The sequence below is a fragment of the Sebastes fasciatus genome, chromosome 18 (assembly GCF_043250625.1).
Source record: "Sebastes fasciatus isolate fSebFas1 chromosome 18, fSebFas1.pri, whole genome shotgun sequence".
Lineage (NCBI taxonomy): Eukaryota > Metazoa > Chordata > Actinopteri > Perciformes > Sebastidae > Sebastes > Sebastes fasciatus.
The window spans coordinates 11667858-11686623 of NC_133812.1; the positions used below are offsets into that span (position 1 = coordinate 11667858).

Genomic DNA, 18766 nt, shown 5'->3' on the forward strand with positions numbered 1-18766 from the left:
TATTGTAAACATATCTGGATACATTGAATTTTTGTTCCAATCCAGCTCACATTCGAGACAAAATGACCCTTTGGATTTCTCCATGTGGGAATTTTGACCTGTGGGCCAGCCGTGAGTCAGGGGTGCCTTCACACCTAACCTGTTTGGTTCGGTTAAGACGAACTTAGGTCCGTTTTCCCGGTTAGTACGGTTCATTTGGGCTGGTGTGAAAGCTGGAAGAGGTGGGCTTTGGCCATAGACTGTATATAAGAAGTGGACATAGTCATCGTGACATCACCCATTGGTTTGTGGACTGCCGTTTTCAAGCCTTGAGTTCGACATTTTGGCCATCGCCATCTTGGTATTTGGGCGTCGCCGTGTTGGATTTTTGCCACCAGAAGTGACACGAGAGGGTGGAGCGAAGTCCAACCTTATTCATTAATTTAATTATTCACGTATTGTTTTTGTTTTATGCTGCAAAGTTATGAGGGAGGTTAAAACAGAAATGCTCTTTGTCACTTGAAGTATTCATCATGAAATCAGTGCAGCCCAGAACGAGGTCAAGGAGCAGCTCGGAGTGAGAGGCGGAGAAAAACACACCGGGAGTCTTTTAAGGTGAAACATGGACACACTCTGCCCCAGGGGGTCCTCCCTGACTTCTCCTCCAGCTGCCTCGGATGGTAGCCTTCAGATTGTATTTAGATACAACTAGAATTTCATTCATTAGTTGGAATGTGTTCTTTGTGTGTGCACGTACGCGTATGTGAGAGAGAGAGACAGAGCCAAAAGGGCAAAAGCAGTGGAGAGTAAGAGAAAGAGTGTATTGGAGTTAATGGGGTTTTAATGGTAGTATTTGCTAGTCAGGACCACGGACAGCACCACAGAAAAATTCCAGCCAAACTTTAAGGGAGAGCATAATCCAGACCCTTATGAAGGAAATTGCAACCACATTAAATGCTTGCAAGTGCTGGTGACACACTGGGGTCTTGCAAGGAATAATTATCTCAGCCAGGACTAAGCCTGAGGAGGTTATGTGTATGTGCATCTGTCTTTCTGTCCACGGCTAATCTCACATACTACTGGACCCATCAGCCTAATAGTGTTTGTGCTCATTTATGACTCTCTAGTGGTTGCAGTGATTCACACTTTTTGAAAACATAGTTTATTGACAACATCATTTATTGACTGTTTTATACTGTCACTGACTGCTGACTCCTCGCTACTCTACCGCGAGTGATCAACAACTGCTTCAGTTTGGATTATTGTTTCTGCTACAGATTAGGAATTGTTCCTCTCTTGATGTGCACGCCAAGGTAAGACAATTAAGACCAGCTGCGCTTTCTGCTCTTTCTTGTCTCCGACAGCGAGTTGACAAACACACCAGTATTCATCTTTTAATAAAAATCTAAAATTTTATGCCCTCCATGTTTTCCCTGTGGTATCAAAAATTGTAGCGAATATTGATATTTTTCAAGGTATTGTATCGAAATTAGAAATTCAATTATCGTAACAGCACTACGCAGTAGTCGTGTTACACAGTGTTCGGGCCTACGCCGATTACATTACTTGCTTTTTTTACAGAAATAAAACCTATTTTGTTCATATTTGTATATCAGCCCCGTGTTATCAATGCAAAGTCAGACGACAGACGCTACAAACTGAAAGCGAAAGTGTCTGCTCCATATGGAGTCTCAGCATTGGATTTAAACCCAGTGCTATAAAGGGAACCATAACGTTAATGATGCAATTGTGTGCACAGTGCTGGGTGGAAACCTGTGGCCCCGCAGCAAAAGCTTGACTGGAGAGGCCAGACACAAAGACATCCAACACTAAAGATCAAAGTAAGCGCTCTGCACATATTGAGCGTCACCTTTTCTTGCAAAATGTCCGATGTAATTGGTAACACCGGTGTTGTCACGACTTTATTAACCGATGAGAAAATGTCCTCACCGTCACATCCCTTTTATGTTCGCTTAGCAAATGACACACTGAACCGAGCGCTGACTGCAACGGAGCGCGTTTTCTCATGTCGGCAGGAGGAGAGCTAGTTAGCTGTTTATAGCAACCGGTGTCCAGCAGAGTCCTGCGGTGTGTTTGGCTAAGCCAATGCACACAGCTGCATAGATTAAAATTAGAGCGCATCTATTGCATGAGAAGTGTGAGTGAAAAACACATCTGATATGGTTGTAGTCTAGATGGGGGGGGCAATTATGATTTGTTTGTATTCATCCAAACATTACATCAGTGGTTATTAGCAGTGGTCGTTGCACACACACCTGGCGGAGATCTGCACTTTTCTAGTTTGCAAGTGTATTAATGTATGTCAGAAACAGCTTTTCTGAGACCTTCAGCGAACTGCACCGAAATCCATTCCTAGTAGGATTTCAACAAAGAGGGTTGTGACTAATAGTTTGGACACATGTACTCCAGCTTGTGACAACTGAGCCGCAGTGTTAATTATGTCTCGGTTTAAGGATCAAATGAATAAAAATGAGCTTTGTTTAATTATGGCCTTCAGTAGAGGAAATTCCTCAGATTGGGATGACATAAACTGTCAGAAGGAGGATAATCTCTCACACCTGCTGGATGACACACACTCTAAGTCCCTTTAACAAATATGTCCAACCTAAATCTCTTCACTTCCCTTTAAATAGGGTGCAGTCGCACAGCTTCCGTAAGTGGAAACGGTGGAGGTGGAGGGAAATCAAAGAGGGGGGCCAAAAATATAAAGACAAAAGAGGCACATAAACAAGACGGACGGAAACAAACAGGCAGAGAATGAACTGCGTGCCGCCGTCTAACCTCCAAACTCAGAAGGTTGTGCGTTGGTCGGGTTAACCTACTGGCTGTCTTACGGCAGCTCTTCAACTCAACGCCCAAAATGCTGGTGTCTGCCTCTGAGCTTATCAGGCTTTCCCAGATGGTGATTTGAGCGCATGGAGGGAGTGAGAGGCGCACTGAAAGGGAAAGGGGAGTGGAGAGGAGTGGAGGTGAGTTTACCAAGATGAAACAGACTCTACACTTGGGGTCAAAAAAATATGTGACTTATTTTCTTTACTCCTGTGCTTCTTCTTTTTTTTTTTCAAAGTGTTTGTGTGACAAGCACTGTGAAGTCTGGGGCTGTTTTCAAGGCCGCATACTATACTGGTACGTACTGATTTGGCCAAAATGTAGCATGTAGTATGTAGTATGTAGTATGTAGTATGCGAACAAAAGCAAAATCTACAGTATGCCAAAAGTACCTGGATGTCATACTGATTTGGAAAAAATCTCCAGTATGCATCGGACCAGTCTATCTCACATACTGTATCCCACAATGCAAAGCGGTGGACCGCTATAGGCTACAGTTACAACAACAACAGCCAAAAACTACTTTTTCTTTTACATTTTTCGTAGTTATTTCATCACTAAATTCAATTCTGAACATTTTTGAGGCAAGAAATCAACTGTGTAGATTTTGAATGTTTACAGTTTTACAATATTAGACGGGCGAATTGAACGTTTACTCCAGCGTTTTGGGAGTTTAGAAGCTCCACAAACTGCCGTGACAGCTAGATAACGCCTGCCGGGCAGTCACGCTCACAGACCGCTATGAGCTGGCTGGAGCTCTCTCTAAAGACCGGTCTCGTAGACAAGGATTTTTTTATTTCCTTGTTGACGGATAGTTTGTTTTAAATATCACAACACAAATGTCCATTAGAAATTAAATAAGAAATAAGAATCTATAAGAAATTAGATAGCTGCTGAGACAACATGACTTGACCTTTTTAACATTACGCTAATATCTGTAGGGAGATCATTCCACTGTTTTGTTGCTGTAACTGAAAAAGCAGTTTGAGTAACGTACATTTTGTCAAGCAATGTTTTATATTTACCGTCTCTCCTCGTTGATGATCCTGTTTGTCTTATTTCACTATGAACTGTTAGAATAAATAGTTTAAAACTGCAGTATCTTATAAAGTAAACAAACAAACATAAACAACAAAATCTAAGTTGTATTTTTCGACAATATTGCAATAGTGGTACGAGTTTGTTTTTTTTGTCCAGTGCTTTAAGAGCTGGTTTAAAGGATAATGCCTGGTGTAGCGTACAACAAAATAAATCGCTTTAACCGTTGCATGCTGCATACTACTCAGGAAGGCAGTATGTATTGTTTACTGTATACTGCATACTGCGTTCGTCAGTAGTATGTAGTAGGCGGTTATGAATACAGCCTGTAAGCTCAGTGGTAATGAAAAAGGAGGCTTTGGTAATTTTCATTAAAGAAAACAAAAATGATTCCCAACAAGCTTTTGCGTAAACACTTCTGCACAAGTGAAAGGCAAGACATTCACTGAAGTGTTATAATCAAATATTTCACCCTACACTGTCAAAGATGTGTTATGTTCAGTCCACTGCTCATTAGGTTTTTGAATGGCATAAAAAAATATGCTCTATATCAAGGACAACTACAAAGCCAACAGCAATTAGTTTCCATTTTACCCATCCTCCCAAAACATCATTTCTAGTGGTTTTTGCCCCGAATGTTTAAAATGTGCTATTATACTATACGCTGCTAATTTGTTTACAGCATGTAAAACATGTTTGGCCGCTCTTCTGACAGCAAAACAGCGAGTGTCATCGCGATCTGCGGGGGTTCAAGTGTTGCGTTACCAAATGCGGTGCTACAGGATGCATCCATGCAAACTCGAGAGCTAATTGACTGTAATGTCATTTTATCTGCTTCAGCAGGTTATTGACAGCAACATCCCAGAAGCCTGTTCATCCTTCTGTCAACTCGTCAGCATGGGAGAAGCCATTATCATCTCATTACGGCTCACGCTTTCATATAATCCTGACATTTCCTCTCTCTCTCTCTCTATGTCTGAGCTTTGGGGAGCTTCCACGCTTGGTTGTATTGTAGTGGTAATAGTGGGATGTTGTGTGTGCGGGGGGTGGGTGGTAGAGGCTGAGAATGAGAGGTAATAAAGACAGTTTTAATTTCCTGGAGCCACTCAATAGACAGTCTTTATCCATCTGCTACTCCCCTCTAATAACCTCGCAGCCTTTAAATCTCCACATTCTTGTACTTCAGCAAGAAAACTGCATGCTTAAAAACAAGGCATTGCTGAATCCACACCGACTATTTGAAAACAGTCTTGGCGGTGTTTGCGGAGAGTGTAGCCTTGAATGATGCCTAGTTATTACTGAAATAACCATTGTGTTCCCCAGCTAAGGAAAGGTCACCGACAAGACATGAGAAATGGGAGGTGTGTTGGGGCCGATGGAAGGAAGGAAGTCAGAGTGCTGTGTGCGTTACCCGGGGAATGAGAGAACACGCTTCATGCTGAGAGCAGAAAAAGACTCGTGGAAAAAACAACAACAATCGAGTTTGTGCGTCTTTGAAGGGGCAAGAAAATGTATCAATGCATCTACCCGCAACTGAGTTTGCCGTTTTGCCCATGTGATGCAACGATCACATGCTCTTTTAAAAAGGTGTGCGGGGTCTACAGACGACCTTCTCTCTGAACTGCGTTTCTTTTCATCTGCCGTTTCCAGCAGCCCCTCCGCTGTGCCTCTTATTAATCTTCCGTGGAAAAAAAAAACACTTGGTTTCAACCGAGCGCCGGGTGCAGAGGGATATCAGAGCAATCAATGCGAGGAGCTTCTGTAAAGGAAGCGGCGGCAGCAGCAGGCCCCGGTGATGTGGGCGAAGGTGAGACTCTCAGTATGAATCCTACAATTTATCCTGTTCAGGCTGCAGAGATAGAACAGAGGGAAAGTTCCATATTTCCACTTCAGCAGCCATCAATAGTTCCCAGGCTGTCTCCCACAGCACTGCTTCATATTCCTGCAAGCTGTCATTGGATGGTTAGGTGTTTGAAAGGTGCAACTGAAGCATGCCCAGGTCAATGAGGACACGTGCAGACTGTACAAGAAATGTAAGCTACTGTATTTTCTTTACACCCTGTACTTTGTATAGCGTGAAATTAATTCAGTATTTGAATAGAGTTTAGTCCTCATAACGATTTTATTAAAATAAAAAAAGGCATTACTTTATTCGTTTCTCAGACGTTTAGGTTAATTTTTGCGACAGAAAACTAATTGTAATGAGACATTCATTTGGGAAATGATCTCTGGAGCTGATATTCAAGTGTCTTGCTCAAGGAAACTGTAGCAGAACTGAAGCCCACATGAGAAGCAATAAAATTACAGCTGCAAGCAGCAATACAGCAACTGAGCCATGGGGGCAAAATAAAAAGTTAATTTAGAAGATCTAGCATATTTAGAAGAGTTAATTCGGAGAGAGTTTGTTTGAACATTCAAAAAAGTGCAACGTGTAAGATGTGGCCAGAAATTTAGTTTAAAAACATTCAAAAAATTAATTATCATTATCAAAAGAGTGTGAAGAAATAACAGTTTTGATCTTGTGCCAAATACAACAATGTATTGTGCTGCAGAGATATCTACTGCCAACCAGCGAGGTCCGGCCCGTACTTTCTTGTAATACCACAGTGAGTTACTGCCCTCAGTCCAAGTAGAGCTGCACCGAGGGCTTGTCAATAATACATCCATGGTCTGTGTGCGGTTTTGACAGTTTGTTTATTCGATTAAATCCAAAGTAGCAAAGCAGTCCTCCCCGCTGCCGTGAAACTGTTTTGCCGGGAGTAGAGCGTGCAGCTGCTCCGGACGTAACCCCGTTAGCAGTTCAGCCAGTGCAAACCCCAGCACTAGAGGTCTGATCCCGAGGGACCGCCCAGACTCCCTGCTGTGTCAGCAAACTTTCTGTTGCTGCCATGACACAGGTTAGACCCAGCGCTCCACCAGACCGCTGTGACTTCCACCGCTGAGGTTTGTGCTGGCTGAATTCGAGTTGCTGCGGCCGCTGACTGGCCGTCCGTCTCTCGGAGCTAACGAGTGCTGACTGCTGCCGTGTCCGCAGGGATGACGATATGAAAGTGGGCGTCATTTTCTCGTTTCTGCCACTTTGGATTTAATCCAATAACCGAACTATCAAAACGTACACAGACCATACAACCCCCCAGTTAGTGGCAGAACCACACAGACGGCTAAACTATAGGCCGACACCACACATGAAGATTGTAAGATAACAGTGTTATTTTGACCGTCTCTCAGAGTTTCAGCAGTTAGTAGTTGGCTTTTATTTAATAACTGAACTGTAAATTTAGATTGTATGAACCCAATAGTAGAGGTGAAATGCTGCCCCCCTATTTCTTTGGAGCAGGTGGTCAGGTACTACACATTGCACCTTCAAGGCTTTTGGTTTGGGAACATAAAAATGACAGTTTCAAAATTCAGAAAGTGTCTTTCACCTCTACCACTTTTCCCCACATAATTTTGCAATTCTGCAAAGTTTGGAGCATCTTTCGTTCATGTGAGGGCAATATTTTATCAAAAGAAATAATAATCACCAAAACATGATGATTTATCCCTGTGCATGATGTGGATCTGTTTGACGGTTTGCTTCTCTCCATCTCCACAATGAACGAAATACAGTTTTCAACCAACCGCAACACTTGAAGTGTGACTTACACCTGCAAAACTTTAACCTCTAAACTATCTCCAGTTGAAACTCTTAGCTGCAGTTTATTAATTCCATATGGTCTGTGCTTCACTCATCATCAACTAAATTTAATTCAGAAAGCTGTATGGTTCCAGTGTGTAATAACTGAGCGTGATGGGGCATTATTGAAAGCTGACACGTGCATATGTGGAGTAAACATACATGATCCACCAAAGCATCCCTGGATTGGCCCCAATTCTGAACATTTGGATTGAAAAGGGAAATCCCTATTATAATAGATGTTAATGGAATAATAGATTAATTTAAACCTCAAGGAAAAGATTAACCCTAAATGTAAACATAACCCTATAATCATCATGTTTGTCTGTGCACACTGCAGCTCCTGCCACACACAAATTCTTACATTCAAAGTACCTTGTTGGGATTTTTCAGAATTCAGAGGGGAGCTTATCATGCTTGCGTTATGCCTGAATTTGCATGGCCAATGTACATGCACATGAATGCACTGCAACATAAATATTCTCCACTTATTTCAAATCGGCAGCCTAGAACTGAACTGATAGATGCACTGATACAGATAAGTCTGCAGGAAGAATACATTATGCTTCATGTCTGCCGGTAGGAGTACATGGATTTGCGTTTCTCTCTTGCTTCCACTGGAGTACATTTCATTGATCTCTCAGGCTAACGCTCCTTGAACTTAGCAGGACAGAAAGACCTAAGACGCAACCCGTATGCAACCGACAGGATCACAGTATAGTTAAGTTGGACTTGGCCCGGGGATACACTGAAAATGATATGAGTATATGCGCCATGATGCTGATGACATTTTCTGATTTCTGTTGCAGTCGCCATAAACCCATTTCCATCTTTCCATTTGGGCTGTTTCGCAGGGGTTTAATGGCAAGATAAAAATATTGTGATTACTTTAATTTTGTTTGCACACAAACACAGATCTTTTCTATTTTTCTTCCGGCAACAACATTCAAAAGCGTCACACATGTTTATGCGCTCCCATTTGTTTCGCCCCCTGACACATCAATGACAAATCGAAGGAGAAAAAAAAAAGACATGAAGGCCTGCACCAAATGTGCGACAGCTTGCCATAAATCCACACGGCATAAATTGGACCAATTATTCTCCTCCTGTCATGAACACACAGCCCATTTAGTTGACTCAGAGCCTATGCAGAGCTGCTGTTGTTTTTTTGTGCTGCTACTCTGTTTCTAATGTACCACCACAGAGCTGCGTTCTGCAGATCTGCCAGACTGCCAGGAAAGCTCAGTTAGCCAGCTCTAGTCCTATCAGGAATACCAAGTACATGTTCAGACTACGCAGAGGATGCGGATACAGATGCCTCTGTGTTCAGCCGCGGCTTGCAGGCTGGAGGCAGGACGCCACCGTATTACAAAAACAATGCCTAATCGTCTGCCTGTGTTGCTCATCACAGGAAACATGACTCCTTGTTCTGCGGCGCCGGCCGAGGCTTGCTTAAGCAGCGTATGCATATAAACACAGCCTGTGTGCATACAGTTTGCACTCACACATGATGTGGATGCACACACACAGACACACAATGTGCAGTCGTTATTGTATTCCTGAGGCGGCGGAGAGGGCAGTGTGCCCCGGCTGTCATACATGAGGGAGCATGAGTGATCTGGCTGCGTGCCTCCAGGCCAGGCTTGTCACTCTGCTAAATTGTTGTAATTTTCTTCTCCTGGACTGGCCTGCAGTTGCGTAACCTTCTGCATTTCACCTTGCCACTGTCCTTAGGTCACAGAGGCACTAAAAGCTGCTTCCTAATAAATTAATCCATGGTAGGAATGGCTAGGGCTGTACAGTTAATCGAATATTAATCGTCATCGCGATTTTTGATTCTCACAATTAAATGAACATGATCGACTGCAATATTGACGTTTAAAATGCGTGCTCCGCTCATAGAAAGCTACATAATCGAATCAATCGCTTACTAAACTAACAGCCAGCCGCCAGGGGGCGATCCAGAAGTTTTGGCTTCACTTTTGGGGAGCTGTCATGCCACTGCGCAAGCACCCTCCAGTGGCAGCCTGTGAAAAACTTTGCTGAATGTTGCGGCCGCCGTCCAGAGTAGTAAATGCACTGAATTCAGGTGAAGAAGAACCTTATTTTAAGTCTTATTTTTATGCAAAAACATGTGTTAATTAGAAATAATGTAGCACAACGTGAAAGTGAAAGCAGTGCTCTGTTGATTTAATTTGGGGTAAAAAAGTTTTGATACAATTTCATTATATTTTGCTTATAGGAGATGCACTGTGAATATGGACAAGTTTTATTTTGATGCAAAGATTTGTAGGCTGCATTAGCAGGAGTGTAGCATAACAGGGATGTGAAAGCAGTGCTAATGTGAAAGTGCAATAAAAACAATTTTGACACTAAAATCAAGAATAATTGTGATAAATAATCGTGATCAAAATAATCGTGATTTGCATTTTGGCCATAATCGTGCAGCCCTGAATGGCAAATGTGGCCTTGTGAAATGCATGAGGTTTTTAATTTCTTCTTAACCTCTATTTCTTCAGATGATCTGCAATCAAACATCCACAATACAGTAAATGTGACTAACAGATACAGAAACCAAGACGAATTGCAGCACATTAGGGCGTCATGTCAGACTGTTAGCTATAAATGCCTCCCCTCCCCCTCATCTATTCAAAGCCTGCATACTGCCTATAATCTCGGATGCAGTTATATCTTGTGTAAAGCGTCACGCAGAGAAGCATAATGGCCATATAGCGAATCATAAGGATTCATCTCAAACTGCTCTATATGCATTGCTCTCCAGGTCCCTTCTGATCTGACTAGGGGTGATGGAGTTGTCAGTTTCTTGAACCCAGCGGTCCGATACCATCTCTCCCAGGTTTGCTTATCTGTGCTCACCGCAGAAGACTTGACAGAGTGGGCCGAGGCACAAAGCAGATGCCTGCGCGGGGCTAGAGTTCAGACGTCTGTGACAAGTTAGAGAAAATTACTGGATGGAGAAGTGAGGAGGAGCATGTCGTGAAGTTCTGTTGGACAGTTTTCATAGTGATAAAGACCCAATAACACCCACCTATTGTCAAATGAAAAAATATACTGCAAGTGCGTTAAATTGCTTGGCTTTTGTCGGAGAGGGTTGCAGTCTATATGTAGTTTCAAGACCTTTAATTAAACATTTAATTTCTTACAAACTCAAGCTTGTAAGTTTAAAGAAGGATCAGTATGCTTGTGCATTAGGGGTGTAATAATTTATCTACTACATCAATGTATCGATTTGTATTCCTACGATCCAACTACATCGATATAGGTATCTTGAATCTTGAATCTTGAGTCTATCTAAAATTTCCAAGGTAAATAATCGATTGTATCGATACTAAGAATTTGCACCTTGTATTTAAGCATGACAAACGTTATATATGGATGTATTTCTTAGCACTTTTAATAATAAAGAAATGTTTAACGTCACTCCGGTTCACTCTCCCTGTGTATGATGTCAGACGTGCGCCAGCAGCGCCAATCTCAGGAAGACGACAACAAATTGAAGCATGGCTGATGGCGAGGCAGAGCCAGACGAGCGAGAGATTTTCGAGCCGCTTTTGAGGTCCAGCGTGTGGAAACATTTTGGCTTTTTGCAAAAAGGGAGATATCCCTCGTTTGCATAATATGCAAAGGCCACACGACCAGTCTTTTCACGCACCTACTGAGACGCTATTATACTATTATTGCTCTACCGTTTCTATTGAAAATGAGAACAGAAGCAGGTGGTTACACCACATTGTTCATTAGACCTGAAGAGAAGTTGGTTGAATTTTATTTTTTGTTAAATATTAATGCTCTACCATTTGCTTTGAAAATGAGAACAGAAGCAGCAGATTAAACCACTGTTCATTTAACTTGAATAGAAGTTGGTTTATTTTATTTTTCTGTTAAATATTGCACTGCCTTGTATCTTGAGAATTGAAGGAGCTGAAGTTGCACTTTTATTATTTTCAAATAAAAGGTGTATGTATTTGTATTTGTACTTGTTTATATCCATAATTCATTTATCCCTGATTCTCTTACAAGAAAAGCTTTGAGGAATCCTGACCTGTACTGTCAAGTATTGTATTTATTTCATAGTCACAGTGATTGAATTTTTGGCACAAAAAAAAAAGTTACTGTATCGATTTCAAGTCATTGAATCCCATCGTATCATATCGCTCTATGAGCCAAATATTGTCCTTGAATCATATCAGAACCATGGAGAGTGATACGTACCGTTGTAAAAACGTATCGTTATACCCCTATTGTGCATGCCTACGACTGTGTGCCAATGTTTTTCAAGGACAAACTGGACAATTTGGGACCCTCTTGAAAACGAGATGAAACATCTCAAGGGGTTTATCCGGAGATAATACATTTCTGACAACTAAGAAAAGAGAATCTATTGCATATCTACTGCTTGTCTGTCCGTCCTAGAAGAGGGATCCCTCCTTTGTTGCTCTACCAGAGGTTTCTTCCATATTTTTACCCTGTTAAAAGTTGTTTTTGGAGGATTTTTTTTCCTCATCCGAATCCTGGGTTTAAGGAAGGGAGTGTGGTCCGTGCTGTACAGATTGTAAAACGCCCTTGAGGCAAATTTGTGATTTTAAAACTGACAAAAAGATGGTAGAAGGAGGAGAAGGGGAGGCGAGTTAGGATGAGGCAAGGGAGAATAGCAAAGAGTCCATGTGCGCCCAGTCATGTACTCAGCTGCTGAGCGCGGCTCTCAGGTTGCCATTTGTCCGTTCCCTGTTCCAGAGAGAGGGGCGAGGCGCTCGGAGAGACTCCCTGCAGCAGATGGCAGAGTTATGCTCTGCAGAGGTGAGAAACAGCCCATTAGCCCGACCAAAAATTACAGCCCGACTCCTCTTTAGTGCTCAGCCTTGAGTGCACCTGACCAGATTGGGACTTCTGCCTGGCGTGATCATCACTCTGTAATCAGACTGTTGACAAGAAAACTCTGTTGATCTGCTTTAGCCATTCCTCACTACACGCACACATCAGTTCAATAAGGAGAGATCCACTGGAAATAACTAACAATATTTATGAAGCAGTGAGAGAGCAACGCAGAAAAGACTTTAGCAATTAGAGCCCATTAGCGCATAGCATCTTCCTCCTCGGAGTCTAAAAGTGCCTTCAGCTAAAATTTGTGACTGTGAAGTTACGGCTCAGCATTCATACTCTCCATAAATATTTTTGTAATCGAAGCAACAACACGAACAAATGTTAGTTGCCGGCTTATCTTAAAAATGTCTACATCTCAAATTAAAAACAAGACTAAAAGGTTTATGTCCATTTGGAAACTTATAAACTTAATTTTTTGGACTATAACCCCTCGAAAATAACCAATCCGTAAAAGCTTAACCATGCCCAAGTGATATTTATGACCCTTGGATGCAATAACAAAATGTAAATGGCCCTTTTGTGCCTCATAAAATGAGTCTGCTGTTGCCTAAACTATCTAATCAGTTGACAAGAACAGCCAGTGCACACATGAGAATATGTAATCATCTTGTTCTTCAGGGTTTCTTCAAGAGCAGGGTGTTTTATCGAGCCTCTTCTTTGAATGTGACTCTTGGCAAATTACCGAAATAACATTTCTATTCATACTTCGGGTATTGCCATTGGAGAGTGGCACAAAAGGGATGAGGGACTTGGGAGACTTTTAATGCCTTCCCATTCACGGAATAAGGTGAGACTGAATTAATGCGGCAGCTTTCCAAGCAAAAGACACAGCTTTACAATGTGGGGACTTGACAAGCGTGTAAGGATTAGCTTGCGTTACACTGGAAGTAGACAATTCGAGGAAGCTGCTTCAGAAGGAATTAAACAGCCATAGATAGTATGTGCTCTGACACCTCTTGACCGTTTTGAAGAATCCAACTCTGCATAGCCGTCATAGAGAAAACGGCATACGGCACTCATCTTTTCATTATGGTGTCTATATTTACAGACAGAAGATTTTTTTGCTTTTTTTTTTTTTGTTTAAAAGAGGATTTTTCTTTTTCTTTTTTCGTTTCCACTCGAGAAGATTAAAAGGCTATTTTGGTCAGCTAAAACTTTCAGAGTGTAATAAAATTATGTTCCGTTCATAAATATACGTATGATGTCACAAAGGTCAGCTTCATTAATTTAACAGAACATTAGAAATGTCAATTAATGTCACAAAGGCAGGTGTTGCAAACTGATAAGGTTTTGTTTTTTTTTCAAGCGATCAGATGTTAACGACAGAAACAACCACAGCAACACGCTGGATGACTGCACAGTGCAAATCTACACGACTCGTTAACTCCAGACATTTAGTCAAGGGAACATGAACCGCTAATCTGTGCTATACTGAGCAACACTATGGAGCCACCCATCCCTGTGTTGTCAGTAACTGGACACAACTGTGTGCTGATGATGCTGTTGGCTTCAAAAGAATCGCTTTCCAACTGTAATTTCCAAAAATGTTACAGTATCATTTACTATCAAATTATAAAATTACTAGCCTGTCAATCTATTAAAAAAGTTAATCGCGATTAATCAATAATAATAATTGATTTGACTAGCTTGATTATCATAAAGTGGGCATGTCTGTAAAGGGGAGACTCGTGGGTACCCATAGAACCCATTTTCATTCACATATCTTGAGGTCAGAGGTCAAGGGACCCCTTTGAAAATGGCCATGCCAGTTTTTCCATGCCAAAATTTAGCGTAAATTCATAGCATTATTTCACCTCCTTCGCGACAAGCTAGTATGACATGGTTTGAGCCCACTACAATCTAAAAATCGCAAGTTGCGTTAATGCGTTAAAGAAATTAGTGGCGTTCAAACAAATTTGTGTTAATGCATTATCGCTTTCATTTTGACAGCCCTAAAAAATTACATATATCGTCATAGAAAATGATATCCATATCACCCACCCTTTATCTGTAATATATCAAAGTGATGAAATAATTTCCACAGGAAAGGCTATGGAAATCTGTGTGAATCTGGTTTTGTATTATATCCTTTCTTCTTTTTAAGTCTGCCTTGATTTGTAATTACTGCTCCTTTCGATAAGTGCTATATAATTATTATCATTATCAACCACACCAGATGAGTTTGTTGACAGATTAAACGACAGATTAAATGAGACGAATATTCTGCGTTAAATATTAGAATTACACAGAAAGTAAGGACTTTCTACAACACGTGGCGTTTGTTGTCAAAACTAAGAGCCAATCAGCTCTTTGATCAGGTGACAGCCAGGTGTTTCCCATCATGCCCAGGGTCTTGCAGTCGGTGAAGAACAACTGCGGCGCATGGCTCTAAAAACTGAGGCCGCCTCGGTCTTGTGAGGTTATCGTTGCCCACGTGTGCATGACGTCAGATTAAGTCGGACACAAATCTAATCAGCATGCATTGTGCGCCGGTGATCGATTCTGTGCAGGCGTGGCTCATCTTAAGCGAACCTAACATATCACCCACAGCTTGAGAGCTACCTTTGCAAAGGTGCACCATATTTTTCCAACAAGCCAATCAGAGCAGACTGGGCTTTTCAGGAGAAGGGCTTAAAGAGACAGGTGCTGAAACAGAGCGTTTCAGACAGAGGGTGAATACAGGTATATTCAGACAGACAATATGGGAAAAATAATGCGTTTTTTGAACATTAAAGCATGTAAACATGTTCTAGTAGAAACCCAAAATACAAGTATGAACCTGAAAATGAGCATGATATGTCCCCTTTAAACTAAATGGGCCAGAGTGGGACCAGCTGATGTTTTAGGGGTGCCAGTTAACTGTGAACCTACAGCGAGCGTTTTAGCTGTGATGTAGCACAGGACAAGATTGTGAGAGCCCAGTCTGATAGGTCATCTAAAAAAACACAAGGTATACTGTAAAGTAGGACACACTGTCATTTCACCAGCAAAGTTAACAAAGTTAGGTTTGTAGCACTGCTCTAATCTTGTCTCTAGGTGGAGGCTTCAGATAAGCCCTGTGGGTTTTTTGCCTCTTCCTGCACTGTATATTAATATTTGTGCAGTCTTAATTTGTGCAAAATAAATAAACATACCCATAAAGCTGCATGTATACATTGGTATTGAATGCTGAAAAGTCACACTATTCATCAACAGATTTGAAAGTTTATGTTCACATGGGGAAGTACCAATGCATGCATCAAATACATGACTTACACTGCTTTTATTAATATGCTGAACATACAAAAATAGTCCACAAGACCAACAGTATTAAAGCTAATTACTCATTATGTAGCACAAACAGAACTGGGCTAAAACACACTACTGACAATAAACTACCAGGCAAACATTCACAAATTACACAGTCAACTAAATTAACAACTAATGAATACAAAATATGGGAAATTTCAAACTTTTGCTTTGCCCCCCTGCTTATTGTGTCAAGTTGTATAGCTTCAACATGTCAACAACAACACATCCACAGCGGGGTTTAAACAGCTTAGAGCAGGAGTCAGCAACCTTTACTATCAAAAGAGCCATTTTGGGCAAAGAAAAAAAAGATGTCTGTCTGGAGCCGCAACATTTGAGCATTGTGATGAAGGTAACACAGTTTATAGTCTAAGTATATAGTATATAAGTCTAATGCAGTGAGGGCCAAAGTGCAAATTTATTACGGAGTATTAGGGCCACATTGAGGGACAAAAATCTGAGATTTCCAGAATAAGTCATAATATTACAAGGAAAAAGTCGTAACATTATGAGAAAAACGCGTAATATTACGAGAATAAAGTCCTAACTTTACGAGAAAAAAAGTCGTAATATTCCGAGAAAAAGTCATAACGTTAATAGAAAAAAGTCATAATATTACGAGAATAAAGTCATAACTTTTAGAGAAAAAAGTTGTTATATTACGAGAATAAAATCATAACTTTAAGAGAAAAAAAGTCGTAATATTACGAGAATAAAGTCATAACTTTACGAGAAAAAAAGTCGTAATATTACGAGAATAAAGTCATAACGTTACTAGAAAAAAAGTCATAATATTACGAGAATAAAGTCATAACTTTACGAGAAAAAAAGTTGTAATATTCCGAGAAAAAAGTCTTAATAATACGAGAATAAAGTCATAACGTTACTAGAAAAAAAGGTGTAATATTACGAGTATAAAGTCATAACTTTACGAGAAAAGTCATAATACTACGAGAATAAAGTCATAACTTTACGAGAAAAAAAGTCGTAATATTACGAGAATAAAGTCATAACGTTACTAGAAAAAAAGTCATAATATTACGAGAATAAAGTCATAACTTTACGAGAAAAAAAGTTGTAATATTCCGAGAAAAAAGTCTTAATAATACGAGAATAAAGTCATAACGTTAAAAAAAGTCATAATATTACGAGAATAAAGTCATAACGTTACTAGAAAAAAAGTCATAATATTACGAGAATAAAGTCATAACTTTACGAGAAAAAAAGTTGTAATATTCCGAGAAAAAAGTCTTAATAATACGAGAATAAAGTCATAACGTTACTAGAAAAAAAGGTGTAATATTACGAGTATAAAGTCATAACTTTACGAGAAAAAAGTCATAATACTACGAGAATAAAGTCATAACTTTACGAGAAAAAAGTCATAATACTACGAGAATAAAGTCGTAACGTTACTAGAAAAAAAGTCGTAATATTACGGGAATAAAGTCATAACTTTACGAGAAAAAAAGAAAATAACACGTAAAATTACTACTTTATATTATTATGACTTTATTTTCATAATATTGTGACTTTTTTTCATAAACCTCTGACTTTATTCTCGTGATATTATGACTTTATTCTCAAAATCTCAGATTTATTTATTTTTTCCTCAATGTGGCCCTAATACTCCGTCTTAACTTCGTACATTAGACCTACAACAAAGATAAATAAAAAATGAAAATGTAAACAAAAAAGCAGTTATTTATTTCCATGTTTATAAATCCACAGGGAGCCACTGGAGAGGAGCTAAAGAGCTGCAGAGACACGGAAACAGACAGAAACAGACTCACCTTTGAAGCTAACGTCCTCTCTCTCCTTCCATTCATGGAGGCCAAGTGGTCAATAACGTCCTGTCACCTCTACACTTGTTGCTGTCATGGTAGTTTAGTGGCGTTGCTGATAGAAACCCTCGTCTCAAACTAAACAACATCTAGCCCGTGACGGGAGACTTTGACCAATCACAGGTCATTTTATTGAGAGAGCGTTCCGTTCCGGCTGCTCCGGTCATGTATACTTTAAAGAGCACTTTAAAGTATACTCTCAGTAAACTACTAGTTTAATAGTTTTTATACTGCGAGTATACTTCTATATACTTGTAGCACACTTTATAGTTTATGAAAGTGCACTTTAAAGTATATTCAGTAAACTACTAGTGAAATAGTTTTTATACTACAAGTATACTAATTTATAATTTTCTTAAGTATATCTTGATCAAAATATAGTACAAGTATGAGCCAAGTATACTTAGCCTTTTCTGTATACTTGTCAGTATGAGCCAAGTTTACTTAAGTATACTTTAGTTAAGTATATCTGATAAGTAAATAAAAGGTAAACTGAAAGTATACTCTCTTATTTCAAGTTTAAAAGAAGTATACTAATAGAACACTTGTATAAACTTCTTTTTGGTAAGGGTTACAATGTTTCCTGAGAGAAAATTGCAAAAATTGGGAAGCACAATGGTGTCCAATTTTCTTTGAGCAAACCGGCTAAACAATTTCTAGGTTCTGTGCTATTGTGAGCTTTCATTTTGAAAATAGGTCACTGCCACACAAATAATGGCATTTCCTTATAGCCTATCACACACACTCATAATGCCAACTAGCACTTCTTGCAGTTTTATATAGTTTTCTCTTTCAGAAATGTCACCTACATCTCCAGCAATTTCTGAAAAAAAGATGTAGCAGCTGTGTTTGGTAATTTTATTGTTTTTACAACAACTTAGTCTAGCGGTGCACTCTGAACAATTTGCCTAATTAGTGCCTAATTATGGTATTGAAAAGTAGTCGGCAACAGGTGGGTACATGAAAGCATTAAGTCTCACCAAATCACTTGCAAAGCATCCACTAAAAAATCTATTTTTGCCGTAGTTCTGAGCGACAAAGTCAGGGCCAATCAATTCAACTTAAGATGTCTGTCTTTGGATCATCACAGGCAGAGGAAATTTACAAAATTGGCAGCTGGAGAGTGAGCACTGCTGCCGTACCTACAATTGAAGTTCATGTTCTATTCCTCTAAATCTTTAATCATAGC

General features: G+C 40.1%; 1 protein-coding gene and 1 long non-coding RNA gene across 3 annotated transcripts in view; both read right to left on the reverse strand.

Annotated features, from left to right (window-relative positions):
* The window catches only part of LOC141755875 (MAM domain-containing glycosylphosphatidylinositol anchor protein 2), a 310559-nt gene extending 292907 nt beyond the window's left edge, over nucleotides 1-17652 (reverse strand). For both annotated transcript variants that reach the window (XM_074615183.1, XM_074615182.1), the window contains exon 1: nucleotides 17527-17652. The gene's annotated coding sequence lies outside the window, so the exon portion shown is untranslated. The remainder of the gene's footprint in view (nucleotides 1-17526) is intronic.
* LOC141755882 (uncharacterized) overlaps nucleotides 1-18766 on the reverse strand; it is a 490132-nt gene that overhangs the window by 409616 nt on the left and 61750 nt on the right. The window lies entirely within an intron of this gene.